General features: G+C 49.5%; 1 protein-coding gene across 40 annotated transcripts in view; it reads left to right on the top strand.

Annotated features, from left to right (window-relative positions):
* Positions 1–6,796: 6,796 nt before the first annotated feature.
* Positions 6,797–19,425, top strand: part of PPP6R3 (protein phosphatase 6 regulatory subunit 3) — a 125,129-nt gene continuing 112,500 nt past the window's right edge. For 35 of the 40 annotated variants that reach the window (XM_086385276.1, XM_086385271.1, XM_086385265.1 and 32 more), the window contains exon 1: positions 6,797–6,872. The gene's annotated coding sequence lies outside the window, so the exon portion shown is untranslated. Of the gene's footprint in view, positions 6,873–7,317; positions 7,762–19,425 lie in introns of those variants that run through there. The other 5 variants (XM_086385243.1, XM_086385260.1, XM_086385241.1 and 2 more) reach the window with 2 other exon arrangements.

Below are 19,425 nucleotides of genomic sequence, written 5' to 3'. Positions count from 1 at the left end.
CCCCCAGAGGAGGGCATGGCAACCCACTCCAGTATTCTCGCCTGGAGAATCTCAGGGATGGGAGCCTGGTGGGCTGCTGTCTGTGGGGTCGCACAGAGTGGGACACATCTAAAGTGACTTAGCATGGCAATGTGGGCGGCCAGTGGGGGAGGGGGGAGCGGCTGCCTCATGGGGGAGACCCCCTCCTGCCAGATTCGCCAGGGATCTGGCAGCGGGGTCGGGGTGGGGGGAGTGGCTGGGCTGTGTGCATCGACAGAAGGGGCGAACCACCCTCTGAGGTCCTCCCCTCCCTCTCCTGCAGGCCCCCAGATAGAGCCGTTGCGTGGCCTAGGAGCCCGAGGGTGCCTGCCGCTAGACCCGTTCCTGCCATGCAAGGTCAGCTGGTGGAGTAGGGTCAACCCTCTGGCCTCCTACCATGTGCCAAGTAAATCTGTCAGCCTTCAGCCAGCAGCTGCTGTGTGCAGAGCTCTGCATGTCAGTCCCACGCTGGAGGACCCAGACAGTAGCCAGATGGGACCCTTCCCTTAAAGGTGCTCAAAATTAGTAACACAGGCAGCTTCCTAAGTTGTGGAAAGCACAATTCTGAGACATCCTGGGGCCTATAGGCAGGAAGGCAGGGAGGGTTTCCTGGAGGAGGTGATATCTAATCTGTGTCTTCAGCGAGGGGATGAAGTTAACTGGCTTATTTCATTTAAACTTCACAACAGCCCAGCGAGGTAAATGGTATCCCCAACTTGTCGTTGAGGAAACCAAGGCTTGGGGGAAAAGAAGTAAAGAGATTTTTTTTTCATTCATTTCTTGAACTCTTCCTTTATCCAGGAAATGTTACCAACTGACTCCTGGGTGCTGCTCAATGTGGCCAGAAGGGCATCCACCTTCCCTTTAAACCCTCTCCCTCCGCACTGTCACCCACTACCTCCCAAGGCTCTGCCATCCCTTCCGGAGCCCTGTGGGGTCTCCCTCAGGTAGTGGGCTCCCTCCCTACCGACCCCATCAGAAGGGATCCATTTGTTCAGCTCAGCCTGCGTCCAACCCTGGGATGGGTGTGGGAGCTCTTCCCTGCCCAGGGTCTACAGCTGCCCTGGGTAGTTGAACAAAAGCCATGTGCCCAGATCTTGGGCACGTCCACACGCTGGGAACCAGGATGCGGGCAGTGGAGGGGGTTCTGCCCCTGAGAAGCCCGGGTGGTTGCTGAGCTGGGTGGGCCTGGATCCCGCTTGGCCCTGCAGTGCTCCTCCTCTGGTGCCTCCAGCGCTGGGAACCAGGATGCGGGCAGCGGAGGGGGTTCTGCCCCTGAGAAGCCCGGGTGGTTGCTGAGCTGGGTGGGCCTGGATCCCGCTTGGCCCTGCAGTGCTCCTCCTCTGGTGCCTCCAGCGCTGGGGCCCCCTGTTGGACTGCACCCTCGGAGAAGGCAGCTGGGGTCCCACCAAGCAATCCCCATACTGGCTCCTCTCCCAGATCTCCACTTCTCGGCCTCTCCCTCTTCACTCAAAGGCTGTCTTCTCTTTTCTTTCCCGGCAAGCTCAATGGTGACCCTCAGTACTAGTAATCCTAGTGGTTCTCCTTCCTACCAAGTCCTTTGATGGGAAGGGAAATACTCAAACCCCGACGACCGCCACCCCGGCCCCCCCAACGCGGACTGAATCTTAATGCAGTGAAGAAAAGGAAAAGAGACAAGTTAAATTTCCATCTGAAAGTGGACCCACCTTCACATACCCCTGGAGTTCCCTAGTTGCCCCCTTTTCTCCAGCCTCAGCATGTCTTAGCCCGACCACCCAGGAACCCCCCAGCACTGGCTCGGGGCCTCCCAGGGCATGTCTCCTGCCAGGGCAGCCCCATTCCACCCCTCGGATCAGGACTGAGCCCTGGTGACCTAACAGAAGGAAAGACAATGTGGATCTTTGTTCTCAAGGCAAGCTCATTCCATTTCAGGCCTTTGCTTTATCCTGAGCTGGTCTTTTCTGAGTGTATTAAAATGTCCTTCCTTCCTTTTCCTTTCTTTTGCAGTTGCCTTGGGTCTGGTTGCTGCACACGCGCTTTCTCCAGTTGCAGAGTGGGGGCCGCCCTCTACTTGTGGTGCACGGCTTCTCACTGCAGCGGCTTCTCTGGCTGCAGAGCACACGCTCTGTAGTTTCCGTGTGCAGCTCTCAGGGCACACGGGCTTCGGCAGTTGCAGTACACAGGCTCAGTACTTGCGGTGCATAGGCTCAGTTGCTCCGAGGCACATGGAATCGTCCTGGACCGGGGATCAGACCTACGTCTCCTGCACTGGCAGGCGAATTCCTATCCAGTGTGCCACCAGGGAAGTCTGAAATGTCCTTTCTTTCATAAAATCACAGTAATAGTAAATAATATTTTAAAAAATCATTACTTGATAGGATTAAAAGATGGCAGCTCTGTCTGTTCCCCAAAGTTAAGGAGTCATAGCTGGGTGATGGGCACATGTGTGTTCATTATACTTTCCTCTCTACAGTTGAGTATGTGTGAAATTTTTCATATAGTTTTTTGAAAAGTCGAGATGGATTGAAAATTGAAATATGAAAAATCAAATTACAAAGGGATTAGGGAGAAAAAGGGGAAGGTGGTGATCTGAGAAATCTAGAAGTTTTATGATGGTGAGGCCAATGCAGAACTTTGAAATCACTGTCGTCCGTGAAGCCTGTCAGTGGCTCCCCGTGGTCCTCAGGACATAGGCTGAACTCAGATGCCTCCTTTTCCAGGAAGTTCTCCCTGACTTCAACCCTTCTAGTTAGGCTAGGAGCTCATCATAAATGGAGACTTTGGGTGCCCACTTGTGTTAGGTGAGGGACTGCATTATTTCATTTAATTATAGTGCATATGGCTCTGTGATCCACCTGAGTCTGGGATGGAAGAGTCTGAAGCAGGTACCAGCAAGTCCTTTGATGTTGAATGAGTAAAGGGATTCGGGTATCAGTGGGTGGCTGGGCCAACTCCTCCACAGGAGAGCAGTTCCAGCCCTGGTTGCCCCCTCCTACCCACACACTCAGAGGTGTCCCTCTGAGGCACCAACCCCTGTCAAAAACCACACTGACTTGCGCCAGAAGACCGGAATAGGGACATGCATATGCAAGAAACAGACCGGATTGAATAGGATGAAGGCTTTGTGCTGGATTATTTGGAAAGGAAGGGCAGGAGATAAATAGGCTTAAGACTTCCTCACCAGATAGAAGGTAACATTGGAAGAAGGAGGCGGTCCCAGCTGCAGAGAAGGGTCACACCAAGGACAATTCTCAGAAAATCTGGTCAATCAGAAAGGTCAGGAGGTCTTTAAAGAGTTGTTTTTTTAAAAAAAAATTTTGGCCACCCCGAGCAGCATGTAGGAGGACCTTAGTTCCCTGACCAGGGATTGAACCCACTAACCCTGCATTGGAAGGTGGAGTCTTAACCACTGGACCACCAGGGAACTCTCTAAAAAGAGTTTTTAATGAAATGAACAAGTATTTCCTGAGCATCTATTGAGCTGGTAAAGAATCCTCTTGCAATGTGGGCAACCTGAGTTTGATCCCTGGGTTGGGAAGGTCCCCAGTATTGGGATCTTGGGAAGATTCCAGTATTCTGGCCTGGAGAATTCCATGTACAGTCCATGGGGTTGCAAAGAGTCAGACATGACTGAGCAACTTTCAATTCAGTTCACTGTGTGCTAAGTACTAGGTACTGGGGTGAAAAGAGAGTGAAAGTGTTAGTGACTCATCCGTCTGACTCTTTGGGACCCCATGGACTGTAGCCCACCAGGCCCCTCTGTCCATGGAATTCTCCCAGCAAGAAAACTGGAGTGGGTAGCTATTCCCTTCTCCAGGGGATCTTCTCAACCCAGGGATCAAGCCCACATCTCCGATGTTGCAGGCAGATCCTTTACCATCTGAGCCCCCAGGGAAGCCTCTGTGGTATAGCAGCAAATAAAGGAAAAACTAACCTCATGAAGCTTCTGCTCCAATGGGTCTAGAAATAGAAAGCTGCATTTTCAGTCCTGCTCAAGAGCACGTGGTCCGTCTTACTGTTACTGAAAGCATCACATTGTATAGAGTGCTTTTACTGTCCTGGGGTTGCCTGCAGCCTCTCCTGTGCTCCAGTGCAAGCCTCTCTGGTCCAGCATTACTCACAGAGCACAGCCTTGCTGCTCTAAATCCAAACCATCCTTTCTAAAGTACGACCAGCCCTGAATTTGCCCTCTGTTGCTCTGAAGTTTTTCCTTTGCTTATCCTCCAAAGCTGCCATGAGTCCCTCCCTCCCATTCTTTCCCCCAGACATGCTTCTGCAGTTCCCTGCTTCTCCCCCGCCCACCCAGGTTATCTGTATATAGATCTCCCTAACCCTCTGCATATATTTTGAACTTGTTGCAATCTTTTTTGTGGGATCTTAGTTCCCAGATTAGAGATTGAAACTTTGCCCTCAGTAGTCAAAGTACAGAATCCTGACCACTGAACTGCCAGGGAATTCCCTGGCTTCAATCTTGAAATGAATTCTTCACTAGCTGTAGGGCTTTGGGCAAGGCTCCGAGCCTCTCTGAACAGTAGGATCAGGCAAGTAATATCCATCCTTGGTTGCTGCCACTCTAGAGGCCCAATACCCTTCAGGGCATGGACACAGGCGGTGTCACCATTATCTACAATCACTGGTACTTTACAGATAAGATCTGCAGATTTAGCTGTTGTTCAGTTGCTGCAGCACACCAGGCTTTCCTGTTCTTCACTGTCTCCTGGAGCTTTATCAAACTCACGTCCATTGAGTCAGTGATGCGGTCCAACCATTCTCGTCCTCTGTCCTCCCCTTCTCCTCCTGCCCTCAATCTTTCCCAGCATCAGGGTCTTCTCCAATGAGTCGGTTCTTTGCATCGGGTGGCCAAAGTATTGGAGCTTCACCTTCAGCATCAGTTTCTTCCTGGAGACTTAGAGGGGTTAGATTACCCAACCAAGGTCGCTCAGCCAATGCTGCTGCTGCTGCTAAGTCGCTTCAGTCGTGTCCGACTCTGTGCGACCCCATAGATGGCAGTCCACCAGGCTCCCCCGTCCCTGGGATTCTCCAGGCAAGAACACTGGAGTGGGTTGCCATTTCCTTCTCCAATGCATGAAAGTGAAAAGTGAAAGGGAAGTCGCTCAGTTGTATCCGACTCGTAGCAACCCCATGGACTGCAGCCTACCAGGTTCCTCCATCCATGGGATTTTCCAGGGAAGAGTACTGGAGTGGGGTGCCATTGCCTTCTCAGCCAATATGATGTGTAAATTCCTTCTGGGCCTCAGTTAATTAACGGGTAAAATGGGGATGATGATTCCCCAGCAGTGAAGTCTTTCTGAGTTGGCTTCCAGCTGTGGGTTTGCCGAAGTGGGGAGCTGGGGGACCGACTGGCATGTCTGCACCGGAGACCCAGCTCCCCAGGCACTACGTGTGTGTAAGTCTCTTCGGTAGTGTCCGACTCTTTGCGACCCTATGGATTGTAGCCCACCAGGGTTGACCCAGTTCAAGCTGGGCTCTCTTCTCCCTGCCATTTGGCCCGGGGGTGGGGGTGGGGCGCGCAGAGAATCTGAGTCAGGGAGGTGGAGGGCCAGCTGGGGCCGAGGCAAAGGGGTGCAGAGGGAAGCACTAGCAAGGCAGACCCGGGGCCAAGCCCTGTCACTTTGCTCAGGCCTGGACTCTGGGAGGTAGCTGGGGGAAGCCCCAAGTAAAAGCCTGCCTCCGCTCCGTGAGCCGGAGTGATCATCCCTGACCACGCCAGTGCCCCCAGAGACACCTGCCACAGTCTCCCTGCCCGGAACCCTCGCCAACCCGCACTGAGCCCCGCGGCGCTGTCCTCCGTGTCCCGTGGGTGGAAATGTCACCTGCTCAGAAACACCACCACCACCGCTCTCTGGCCTGCTTTGCTTGTGCTGCTCAGGTGGAGTCTGACGTCCAGGACCCTCTGCTCCTGCGTACGCCGGCCGGCGGGGCACAGAGCGAGTGCTCACTAGATTTGAAGAAGCAGCTTCTGCAAAATTCTTCCGCAAGGTAAAAGGAAGACCACCCCCAATCCATCCAGTTTTCCTCCCTAGCAGAGGGGGGTGCACAGATAGGGGTACCTAGCACACCCTGTCCTCACATCTCCTGGTACAAACTCCACCTTTGAGACAAGTGACACTGACTGCCAACCTCCCCGCTCCCTCCCCAACTTTATAAAATTCAGCCGTGGAGAATGCGGGCATCGATCCCACTACCTCTCACATGCTAAGCGAGCGCTCTACCACTTGAGCTAATTCCCCAGCTCTCGCCGAACTTCCGCCACCGAAACACATGGTAGCTCACGTCATCACCGGTTTCCTACAGGCTCTCGGGCCCGCCTGCCCGCGGGTCTCGCTACCCCATTGGTTCTTGTGCAGCTCCCAGACCTACTGCCATGATTGGCTTGGCTCACTTTAGTTTTAAAAAGCATTGGCCATCGGATTGGTGGCCCCAGCCGTCCGTCAAGAGAAGGCCCTGCTGTTGCTATGGCGTAGTTGGGGGGAACCCAGACAAGGTTTCCCTCGGTTTCTGATTTGTTGGCTCCAGACTCCGGGGTCCTAGAGGTTCCGGATCCGTCAAGTCCATGGGAAAAGAATGCGCTCCCTCGCCCTTGACGGACGGGGTCCGCGAGCCAATCGGAGTAGGTTCAACGGGGGCCGCAGGGTGATCCAATAGGCGGCAGGGGGCGGGAGAGGAAGGCCAATGAGCGTGGAGCCGGGGGCGGGGGCAGGTCCGTGATTGGCCTCGAGGCGCTCGGAGGGAGGGCGGGGGGAACTCAAGGCCTGCTTGATACGTCCGCCATTTTGGGCGCTTCGCTGATGGTGTCGGTGAGCGCGTTTCCCGCCTGAGCGCAACTAGCGGCGAGTCGCGGGCACCTCCAGGTAATGAGAGGGGGAGCGCGGCGGAGCGGGTCGCGGCGCGGGGTGCGCTGGGTGCGCAGCGCGCGGGCGGCGGCGGCGGGGCCCCTCCGCCCGGCCTCGGCGGCGCGGGGAGGGAGCGTCCCGGCCCCCTCCCCTCCCCCCCGGAATTCGCCTCTCGGCCGCCGGGGAGGCGCGGTGCCCGGGCTCCCCTGGCCTGTCCCCGCCCGCGCCTGTCAGCCGCCCGCTCGCCCGCTTCGGGGGCCCCCGCCGAGTCGGGCCGCGGGCCGGGCGGCGAACTTTTCGCCCGGGTTGACGTCCGCGGCCTGGCTCGGCGGGCGGCCGGCCGGACGGCCGGGCGCGCCCCTCACCCGGCCGGGCCCCGCACCGCGCCGGCCGGCCCGCCAGCCCCGAGCGAGCACCGCCCGCCGCCCGCGGGCCCCGGACAAGTTCTCTGGGCGCGGGCCCCGGAGCGTGTCAAGTTGAGGCGGCGGCGGCTCGCCGGAGACTCGCGAAGAGGCCATTGTTGGACTCGGTTCTCCGGGAAACAAGTTCTGTGGGTTTCTGCTCCTTCGCCGCAGAGTCAGCGGGATACGCCGGCGCCCGGCTCGGAGTGTTTAAAACCTCCTTCCGAGTGATTTTTTTTTTTTTTTAACTCCAGGGTTGCGACTCCAGCTCAGTCCTGGTCGCCCAAGCTCCCTGACGAATATGCGCTAGGCTGGGGGGGGGGGGGGGTGGTCCTTCTCTTGGCCGCAAGTACCTCCCTCTTAAAGAAGCCCTCTCGCCTCTCCCTTGGAGGGGTTTCCTGCGGTCCGGCTTGCTCTGACCACAACTTGGACTCTTGGTTGGAGGTGGACAGCACGAGTCCTTGGATGCACCTGTGTGTCTTGGCATCTCACCCTCCGAGCTCCGTGTAATCTCTGTACTTAACCCATTTTCGCTGTGGGTCGGATCGAGCTTTTCTGTTTTGCTTTTCTGGGAGGGGCGCTTGGGGCTTGTTTCCTCTTATCGTCACAGCACTTGTGAATGTGGCTGTTTTGTTAACGTGGAGTTGACTGCGATTTTGTCCTCAAGGTCACGTTGTAGGTAGGCAGCAAGTGGGAAAGAGGCTCCAGATTTCCAGCCGCTGGAAAATCCACTTAAGGGGTGGTGTTGGAGCTTCCTTTGCTGTCGAGTTAGACGGCGTGGTTTTCAGATCTTGGCTTCGCCACTTTCTGGCGCTGTGACCTTGGGCAAGTCCCTCAACCTCTCTGCTGCTTCTGTAATACGGGAATAACAGCAGTGTCTGCCTCAGAAGTCTGTCGGGAGGAAATGAGTTAATAATGTGTAAAGCAGCTAGAAACGGTGCCTGGCCTGAGGAATCCGCTTAGTAATTAGTGGCTGTTATTAATTTGGATTTGATTTTTAAATGTTTAGATAGTATTGGGAAGTCACATGAGTGTCTAAGTCCTGGCTTTTGGTGACTGTCTTTAGAAAGCTCTAAAGTGTTTTTAAGAGTCTTTCCGGCTGAGAACCACCCAGGAGAGGGTGGCTGAGGATTGATTACGTTTACAGACGTTTTCTGGAGTCATTAGTGGTGGTGTCTCAGACTGGCTTGTTGAAGAGATGGTTAAATAAAAGCCCACCAGGAGCTCACGTCAGATTCTGTTCCTCCTGTGCTTTTGAATACCGCTTATTGCGTGTGATTGGCCCCCAAATCAGTAGTAACTCCAGAGTTTCATAGTGTGCTCCTGGGTTCTTATTGAGGTTTGAAAGGTTACTGTGTGTTGAAATATTCTTCAGTGAAGCTAGTTTGGGAAATAACTGTTGTCCTGGTGGATGCTTTCGAAGTTATTTTGCATTTCAGTTACGTTTGATCGGAGTCTAGAATATCTAACAATGCCATCCACTCACGCATCTACTCAGAGTCTATTGATTCCTGCCCTGTGATCTTCTCCCTGCTGCTTGAGACCAGGCTTGTCCTTCCCCTGGAATTACCTGCTTGGAACCTGGCTTGCTTTGTTGCCCTGGGAAATGTTACTTTGATAGACTCTGTCTTAAGTAGAGTTGAACATCTTGCTGGTGTAACTTACTGAAAAACGGGAAGAAGATTGTTTTAGAATAGAAAACTAGCTTTTGTGTACAGTGTAGCAGAACAAAACTTGCTGATTTCAATTAACTGCCTGGCAGTTTGAGAATCGGACCATAACTGGACAGAAAATGAATAGTGATGAAATTACGGCCTGACAGGGTGAGGTTTGCTTAGTCTCTTTGAAATAAATTTTGGCACTGATGTGGTACAGAGATAATGTGCTTACTACAGATAAGACATCTTCCTTAAAACAGTATTTGTCAGGATTGGTATTTAGTTTGCTTCTTTGATAAACTTGAATCTTGTGGTTTTATATATGGGATATTTGAGAGGCAGCCTGAGCATATATTCGTCTAAAATTTTACAATGCTTTCTTACTGATACAGAATGGTTAAGAATGGTAGTGACAGTGAAGTTCTTGTAACCATCTGCTCAATTAAAACTCAGCACTGAGTTTATTTACGTACAAAGCACAAGAGGCTGTGGTTGGTTCTCATAAGTCAAGATCTGAGCCCTGGTGTGGCCGAGTGGAGTTGACTACTTTTTCTTAGGTGAGCTGGATGGAAAAAATAGACCTGACACCTTGGCTTTAAGAAGTTTTCTTATTTTTTTCCCTTCTTAAAGGAGCCTCAGATGACTGTTTTTTATTTACTCTAGAGCAGTAGTTCTCAACTTGAGGGGGCGGATTTTGCCCCCAAGAACCATCTGGTGATGTCTGGAGAAGTAAATTTTGCCTGTCACATCTGTGGGGCTGGGCAGTGCTTCTAGAGGGCGGAGGCTGGGGATGCAGCTGTGCAGCACCCTGTGGTGCCAAGGTGGCAGGCCCCCCCCCCAGAACGCAGCCAGTCCCAGCTGCCAGTAGTGCTGGGGGCGGGAAACCCCCGCTCTAGACAGGCGCTCACCTGACCTGCTTTGCGGTCATTTGGAGTACTTTTCAAGACTGTTCTGTAAATGTGTGGTGAGAGTGAGAATGGTTTTAAAAGCTCCCAAGTAATACTGATGTGCAACTAGGTTCTGGAACCACTAGACCACAGATTTTAGGAGCTACGTGTGGGTCTGTTACCTGTGAGCTTTGTCTATGCCTCGATCCTACTTGGACATGACAGTAATGGGGAAAGATGGTATACATACATTATTTTTAGGTGCCTGAAGACTGAACTTTAAAAAACATTTTTTTAAGTGATTATTTTATGAAGTGAGAAACTTTTTTTTTCCTCTTGCTTCATGAGAATCCATCAACATATTGTGCTGAAACTTTGAGGTGTTCAGGGCTCTTAACAGCTGTGCTAAATGACCTTATCGTGCTGTGATTTTTGAGTTTTGTCATTTTTTCCCTCATCCTGTCAGTCAGCTGTCAATTCTGGTTTTAGATGCCAGCTTCATTATTACTATTATTTTAATGAAGGCCTGTTTTCAGAGAGAGAGCCCTGGATTGGTTTGCCAAATCTGCCCTTTGCAAGGCAGGAGAGAGGCAGATTGAATGCTAATCTTTTAACACGGTGACCCTTGCTTGCTACCACAGGGGGCTTGCCCGAACCCTGAACTCTAACCGGAGCGGGCAAGTGTTTTTCCCTCTGGGGAGATGAAGTGCAGTGAAAGAGAAATCCTTTTCTCTCACATCCTTAGAATACGGATGATCCTAATGTATTGAGTGGGATGAATGTTACTATAAAACTACAGATTTTTGCCAACTGAACGTTAGAAGTCTGGACGTATAAAAGGGAGATCCAGGAGATCTACTCCTTCGTCCTGAAATTTGGCCTATGGCTATGTGTCCGTGGGTTCGCAGAGAGTCGGCGCCACTGAGCGACTTTCACTGAGATGCTGAGAATGACAGGTGACCACTCCACGGTCTATTTCTTCTGTGTGAGTAGTTGCTAAGTCATGTCCGACTGTTTGAGACCCCATGGACTGTAGCCTGCCAGGCTTCCCTGTCCATGGGGTTCTCTGGGCAAGAATCCTGGAGTGGGCTGCCATTTCCTTCTCCAGGGGATTGTCCTGAGCCAGGACTGAACCCACATCTCCTGCATTGCAGGCAGGTTCTTTATCAGGGAGCCACCAGGGAAGCCTCTAAACCTGTCTGTTTCTGTTTTGCATGTATATTCATTTGAATTGTTTTTAAATTGCACATAAGAGATGTCATATAGTATCGTACGCGTCTCCGCCACTCTTGGCTGCCCTAAACCCAGTGCAGTGCTGTGGCACGGAGGTGGTGGGGACAGAGCATTACCAGGGAGATAATGGGATCATTCACAGAAAAGCCAGGAATGTTGCTATCTACATTTGTTTGATCAGCAAATATATTGAACCCTTACTCTGTCAGGAACAGTATCAGGGATTCACTCGTGAACAGGCACTTGAGGACCTGCCGCCTTGAGGGGAGGCAGCGCTGACAAGGGACGTCCTGTGTGTTGAGGCAGCTCAGCTTGGGAACTGAGTAGTGTGGCGTGAGCAAGCAGACTCCCGTGAGAGGCCCTAGAGGCTTCAAGGAAGGGGCTTGTAATGGTTAAAGTCTGTTGTCAAAGAGTGAAGTAGTTACACCTTTGTTTCTCATAGGTATTAAATAGTTAACTTCCACTTCCCTCTTTGGTTTGGTTTGTCTTAAAAAGCAATGCTGTTATTCTTCCTGTGTTCTTGGCTGGAGAATCCCAGGGACGGTGGAGCCTGGTGGGCTGCCATCTTTGGGGTCGTGCAGAGTCGGACACGACTGAAGTGACTTAGCAGCAGCAGCAGTGCTGGTGAAGCTGTTTTGTAATGACAGATAGGATTGACCTGTGTTGTCTTTTGCTCCATAGATGTTGGCTGTGACTTGATCAAACTTGAAAAGCTCATTTTCCCTACTGATCAGAGGCTTGGTGTAGATTCATGCTAAATGTCTTGAGTGTCCTTGAAATCCACGGTGCTTCCAGTGAGAATGGGTTTTTTTCTTGCTGCAGTCTGGATTGAGGTGACTGGAGATTTGTTTTTGTGGCCTTTTGACTTTGGCTTAGATTTAGTTGCCATGGGAACCCCCTTTCTTCCTCCCTCCCCCTTTATTTTTCTTTACTGGGAGGAGAGAGAGTTACTAGTCGGATCAATGCCCAGTTTGTTTCACGTTTTGGATGTTTATGAACTGACATCTGCATGTCAGGTAGATTGGCTGGGTGGTAAAGAAGCCAGTGAAAGGGAACCTTGGCGGGACTGGAGAGGCTTCCCACCTTAACTGGGATGCTTTTGTGTCTCAGGCTCACAAAGATCCGAGTAGAGGCGGTTTACTACTTCTCACTTCTGCTGGCTGGTGTTGACCAGCTTTATTATTAAGTATTAGTGAAGACTCCACAGTCGACTGATTTTATATAAATAGATTCGAATAGATTATGAACATCTTTCCTGATACAAAGAGACTCTGATTTTATACTTCTCGGCAACTCTGGAGAAAGGGTATTATTAATTCCAGAATTTCTTACAGAGGGAGTGTGTATTAACTTGGAATGGTCTGTGTGTCCCAGAGGCTGACTGCCATGAAATCTGGGGGCCCAAAGGAAAGATGAATGAGATTGGGTTTTTTTTTTTTTTTTTGAAACAGTAAGAAGCAGCATGAAAAAGGTTGCAGAAAAGTAAAAAGACTGCAGAAATAAAAGTATGACTGAATGTTGAGTCAGACCTGGAGAAAGCTATGTGGATCGCTAGTGAGAGCCTAAAGTTTCCTGTACTTGTATGTAAATCTAAACACTAATGCAGTGAATTGGAGACACTGACGAGAAGGGGTGCTTGCCTGAGAACGCGTGGCGCCCTGAGACCCTGAGCGGGGCAGGTGAGGCGGCAGTTGTACTGGCCACTGAGGCACATGCCGGGCTGGCTTGCACTGTCCAGTGAGGCTTGGTCAGGAGACACTGGCTGGATCTTGGTGAAGCCTGGGCTTTCATTCTCCAGATGAGGCAATGGTGGGAGGAACATTGACAAGTATTGACTCCGTTGGCTGTTTGGCGCTTCCTTTCATGAGAATCATGGTTTTGGAGGTCATTGATATTAGAGAAAATTTAGGTCATGTGGGAGAAAGGGCCTGTAGGCAGCAGAGAAATCTCAGTTCCTGGGTGAGGCCTTAGGGTTTTGGTGGCCCCACTAGACCATAATTTTAAGTGTCAGTTGTTTCAACAATAACATAGCTGGAACTCCGTGAGAGTTAAGAATAAATACAACATTGTAATCAATCAGCTATACTCCAATAAAAATTAAACAGTAAAGAATAAACATTTAACTTCTGAATCGGTGTTTTGCTGTGTTTGTCGTTGTTGTAGATGAGGGGTAGTGCCTCCTGGTTTCCTTTTGTTGACAGAGATACACAGGGTTTCTGTTGCCTCTGGGCAGTGGGCAGTTCACAGCTGCCTCAGCTGCCTTCCAGGAGACCCAGTCCCTTCTGATTAAGCACCACCCTTTGAATGATCCCCGACCCCCGCAACCGTGGAGCTTGTGTCCTCGGTTTATTATTACACTCACAGATGATACAGCAGCTGTGCATTTGGCACCTATCATAGGTATACTATGTTAAACTAAGGGAGTTTTCACAGATAATACCCGTTCTCTGTTCTCAGGTCAGAGTATCCTGTGGAGGGCAAGAGGGCAAAGGATCTAAAATAGCTGACTCTGAGTTCTGGCTCCCAGTCTTCCAGCTGTGTAATCATATTAGATGCCATCTCTGTTCCTTAGTTTCCTTATCTGTGAAATGAATATTGAATGTAAACTAATTAGTACAGTGCCTAGCACACAGTAATATTTGTTTGGGTATTATTATTGTTATCAGCCTTCTTGCTAGTAACAGTGAAATAAGGTCAGAAATGACTAATAAAGCTGCAGGGAAACGCCCTGAGGAAATGGAGCGGAATGCTATGGTGGAAGGCCTTGGAGGTCTGACTGGGTGCTCTGAGGAAGCATAGGGGGTGGTGAAGTAGGGCAGGGCAGGGTACAGAGTTAGGTGGTGGTGTCCCCCCACCCCCCAAGTTTGGATTATTTTATATAGATTTTACTTGCTAAAATGTGACTGTTCTTTTTTTTTTTTTTTTTTTTACTGTGGTGAGAGTAGAGATGATAAATTTGAGGTTTTGTTGAGTCGGACACAGCTGAGCACGCAAGCACGTTCTGAAATATTCGTCTTTAAGATCTCTCTCTCTGGTGCTGGAGGACAGTATAAAAAACTTTGCTTTGGAGTCCCTCGTTATATAGAGCCATATTTTTTCAATGTTCTGTGCTGTGAGATAATCACACATGTCTTGAAGGATCACTTTTTTTTTCCTTTTGTTTTTTGAACTTTTATTTATCTTTGTACTCAGCTGTGTGGCATGTGGGATCCTAGTTTCGCGGCCAGGGATCAAACCCAAGCCTCTTGCAGTGAAACCGTGGAGTCTTAACCACTGGACTGCCAGGGACGTCCTTGAAGGATTGATGATTGGCTCTTTTAAATGTTGCTCTTAATTTGTTAACAAATTGCACATTATAACCAGACAGCTGTGCTCTGTAAAGGGCCAGTTAATGAATACGTTGGGCTCTGCGGGCTCTGTGGCCACTCAGTTCTGCCTCTGTGGTGTGAAGGCAGCCATAGTCAACACGTGAACAAATGAAGCTTCTCATAGAATTTTCTTTACAAAAAGAGATGGTGGGCTGGGTTTGACCTGTCTTGTTCTAACCTATTTTTTTATTTTAATTTTTAATGGGATGGTACATTGCAAGCGTCTGTATTGGCATGTGTACAGATATTGAATGTTAAGACCACCAGTTTAAGTGACGGACTGTTGCGTTACCTTTGGCTTCCTGTATGACCCCCCCCTGCCCATTCCTCCCTCTTCTCACCTCCCTTAAGCAGGGCTGCCCTGCGAGTGTCATTTTGTTGATTAACTTTATGGTGTTAGCACCTGTGAATGTATCCTTTTATCCTTACAGAAAGTAATTTAGTTTTTGCATGTCTTTGTATAAATTGAATCATTTTGTTGTGTAACTCACCCTCTCTCCTCTTACTGCTTTTTGAGATTCATTTGTATGTTTGAGTACTTAGGCACTAAGACATATGTTGTGATGCTGACTACATTAGTAGTGAGCCAAAAAGACATTGTCATTGTCCCTGTCCTCGGGAAGTTACATTTTAGTGGAGAAAGACGGTTAACAGGTGAGTCAGAGATGGCAGCTGTCATGGGTGGTACAGCTGGGAGCAGAGTCAGCTGGGAGTGGCTGGGTGGGGGCTGTGTGCACATTGGATAAGGTGGTCAGGATGGGCCTTCCTGAGACCTCTGAACATCAGCAGGTGGGGGTGAGGGACGGGGAGTCTTTAGGCAGAGTCCAATATGCGTGTGGTGCTAAGAAGGGTTGTAGCTGGTGTGTTGGGGAGACAGAGGCCAGCCTGGTGGGGTGGGAGCCATTCATGCAGGCCAGGGTTAGGATTTTGCCTTTTTCTGTGAATTAGATGGGAAGTCGTGGAAGTGTTTTAGGTAGTGGTGTGACATGAGATCTGCTATATGGTTTTAAAAGGTCCCCTGAAACTGTGTTAAGAAGAGTTGTCCCTCTGGTGCCAAGGACCCTCCGGAACAGTGACGGCAGCTTGAACTGAAGGGGCACAGGGGTGGCAGTGAGGGGGTGGATGCTGGATGCCTGTGGACGATAGAGCCGCCAGGATTTGCTGGCAGATTGAACGTGGCTGAGAGAGCAGGCTGAAGGTGCTCCCTACCGACCAGAGCTTTCTGCTTGTGGTCGAGATTGTGGGCAGCACCGGTTGTTGAAGTAAGGTCAAGAGTTGGGGTCCAGACCCGCTGCTCTTGTGAAACTCCAGAGAGCCTCCTGGAGCCACGTGGGGTGAAGGTGTTCGGAGTGGAGGGGAGAGGTCTGGCTGAAGACAGATGTGAGAGCGTTCAGTGTTCTCTGACACTTAGAAGTCCTTGATGCTGAGTGAGTGTAGGGTGAGGGCCCAGGCAGCGAGCAAAAGTGGGCCAGGCAGTTTCCGGTCGAGGAGGAGCAGGGGGGCCTTGAATCTCTGAAGTCAGGGGAGGGGTCTTCCAGGGGGAGGGAGTGAGAGTCCCCGCGCAGTGCTCCTGCCGTGCCCTCGAGTGGCCTGAGGGCCCCGGCTTGTCCTGTGGCTTCGGTGGCACATGAGTCATCGATGGTCTCGATGGGAGCAGTCCGCACGCGGTGGTGTGGGGAGGGCTTGGGAGGGAGGCTTCCCGAGGGCTTGAGAGCAGAGGGCGCAGAGGAAAGCCCTTTCATGGGCACTTGCCACAGCGCTAAAGGGAGAGTTGGGACCATGCGAAGGCTTTGTTGAGATGGCGAAGTTACAGTGTTTTTGTACTATTGGTGGGAAATGATATCTGTACAGAACGCACACCTGATGACATGCATTTGCTGGGAAGGAGACGGAATGGACCCACGGGGAGCGTCCCCCGGCTCTTTGCTTGGTGAGAGGACGGAGAGCAGACTTGGGGAGCTCGCATGGTGGGAGCAGGACTGTTTTCTTTCTTTTTTTTTTTTTAATTCATTTTATTTGTTTTGGCCGTTCTGGGTCTTTGTTGCTGCTCGGGCTTTTCTCTAGTTGGGGCGAAGTGGGTCTGCTCTGTATACACAGGCTTCTCGTGGCAGAGCCCAGGCTCTCAGATTTGCGGGCTTAGTAGTCGGGGTTCGCAGGCTCCGTAGTTGTGGCGCACAGGCTGAGTTGATCTTCCTCGACCAGGGAGTGAACCTGTGTCTCTTGTGTTGGCACATAGATCCTTTACTACTGAGCCACCAGGGAAGCCCAGGACGGTTTTCTTCTAAGTGAAACAGAAAGGAGTTATCAGTCAGTGAAAATGAGGGTGAGTAGGGCCTGGAGAATTCCAAGGACTGTATAGCCCATGGGGTCGCAAAGAGTCGGACAGGACTGAGCGACTTTCACTTTCAGGGGCAGGTGGTCTGTGAGGAGAAAGTGCCGGAGTATTCTATGGAAAGAAAGAATGTGTATGGATCTGCAGTGTGGAATGGGCTCCTCGGGGGAGCCAACCTAGTTTAAAGTGGAAAAAAGCGGTTGTGCTCTTCTTCCTGGGACTAGAGTAGGCAGTGTTGCAGTTGTGGTTTCCGCACGCAAGAGTGGCAGAGCAAGAGAAGGCCACTGCTGTGTAAGGTAGAGAGCTGGTGGGGCCTGCTCTGTGGTGCGGGGCGCGGCTGGTGCTCAGTGGTGATCTAGACAAGTGGGGTCCTGGGTGGGGGGTGCTGCATGTGTACATGTAGCTGAGTCACCTTGTACAGCAAGCAGAAGTGAACACAGCGTTGAAAAGATCTATACTCCAGGTGAAAAAGAGAGAAGGGAAAGGGGGTGTTTATAATGGTGAGGCCTGGACTTGAACCTGGGAAGGGAGGGAAGTGAGGCCCTGCAGATAATGAGTTTTGGCTACATTGATGTGTTTAGTTGCCAAGTTGTATCAGACTCTTTTGCGACCCCATGGGAGACTGTAGCCTTCAAGGCTACTCTGTCCATGGGATTGCCCAGGCAAGAATACTGGAGTAGGTTGCCTTTTCCTTCTCCCCGGATCTTTCCAACAGGGATCAAACCTACGTCTCCTGCATTGGCAGGCAGATTCTGTACCACTGAGCCACCTGGGAAACCCATGTTGATGTGTGTAATTGTCGTTTATTCCTTTTTGCTTCTGTGTTCTTTTTCAGACTGAATATATTTCATTTTATATTCTTTGTCCTATCCTTACGGGATAGGATTGTTTCCAGTAAAGAACAATATGGCTTTGGACAAGTGCAAAAAACATTTCTGCAAGGTATAAAGCCTGGAGAGACTTAGAATTGCAGGGTGGTGGGACCTGTAGAGTTTGAACCTTGGTTAAAAGTAACTGGACTTTAGTTAGAAGTGCCCTCCTGCCAGCACTGGTGTTCCACATCTTTGCCAGCTCTTGGTACTGTCAGACTTTTTTATATTTGTCAGATTGGTGGTTATGACCTTACATCTTATCAGTTCCTAGTTTTATTGAGATGTAACTACATGTTACAGTTTACCCATTTAAAGGGTACAGTCTAATAGGTTTTAGTGTGTTCAGAGAATTGTGTAATGATCACCACAATCTAATGTTTAGAACACTTCACCATCCTAAAAAGAACCCTTGTACTTGTTAGCGGTGACTCTGTTTCCACCTAACCCCTGGGCAGCCACTAACGGACTTTCTGACGGACTTGACGATTCTGGACGTCTCATGTAGATGGAGTCATACCCTGTGTGGTCTTTGGTGACTTGCTTCTTTTGCTCAGCATGTGTTCAGGGTTTATCCTTGTAGCATATTTCAGTATTAGTGCTCTGTTGCATTTGAGCACATGGACATGCCATTATTTATCCATTCATAAGTTGGTGGATGTTTGGCTTGATTCCACTTTTTGACTGTTACCAACCATACTGCTGTGAGTGTTTGCCTATGAGTCTTTGGAGGGACGTAGGTATTTATTTCTCTTGGTGTGTACTCAGAAGTGGAATTGTTGGGTAATGTTCTGTGTTTTAAAATTTTGAAGAACGACCAAACTGTTTGCCAAAGTGACTGTACCATATTACATCTCACCAACACCATCCCAGGGTTCTAATTTCTCCACGTCCTCACTAATATATATTCTTTTCCGTTTAGAAACAATTCACAGCCGTGTTAGTGGGTGTGAAGTGTGGTGTATCATTGTGGTTTTCCCTTTCCTGAATGACTAATATTGTTGAGCATCTTGTCATGTATGTATTGGCTGTTTGTGGATCTTTTTTAGAGGAAAGTCTATTCAAGTAGTTCTTTGCCCACTTTTATTTATCACTGCATGGTTTTAATGTTCTTTTTTCAAATTACTAACGAAGTTGAGCAATCTTTTTTTGGCTATTTAGATTTCTACTTTTGTGAAATACCTGTTATGTCTCTCTTTTTTTCCTGTTTATTATTTTTTCTTCTTGAGTTTGATTTTTCTTATTTGTAGGAATTCTTATATATTCTGATTCTTATTATCTTTGTGACAAATATCTTTTCCCAATTTGTGAATGTTTTACTGTGTTTATAGGATTTTTTAAAAGGTGTTTAAAAGGACAAAAATGGATTTTAGTATTTTCCAGTCTTTTCTTCTGTCCTTTATACTACTCAGGTAGAAGAGGAAATAGATTTTTTGGTTTATAGGTAGTTGTCTTTTTAAAAGTTTTATATTCTTTTCTTTCTACAAATTTTGCGTATTTTTTGTTAGATTTATTCTTTGATTACTTTTTTTGTTGCTGTTGTAAATTATTTTTTTAAGTGAAAAATTTCTATTTGTTGGCAAATGAAAATGCAGATGACTTTGTATGTGGCTATTATATCTAGTAGCTTCTCTAGCTTGATAATAATTTGCTTGTGGACTCTTGGGGTTTTTGTGTAGATAATCATCTCATCTATGAATAATGACAGTTCATTTCTTTCCAGTCCTTTTATTGTTTAATATATTTTACTCTAGTCTTACTGTGTTGCTGCATGGCAACCATCACCAGTGGAGAATATAGATGGTCGTGGCGGGCATCCTTAT

Source organism: Bos grunniens, chromosome 29 (genome assembly GCF_055505025.1).
Source record: "Bos grunniens cultivar Pamir isolate PY7600 chromosome 29, Bosgru_T2T1.0, whole genome shotgun sequence".
Taxonomy (NCBI): Eukaryota; Metazoa; Chordata; class Mammalia; order Artiodactyla; family Bovidae; genus Bos; species Bos grunniens.
This window is presented reverse-complemented; position numbering and strand designations above follow the sequence as displayed.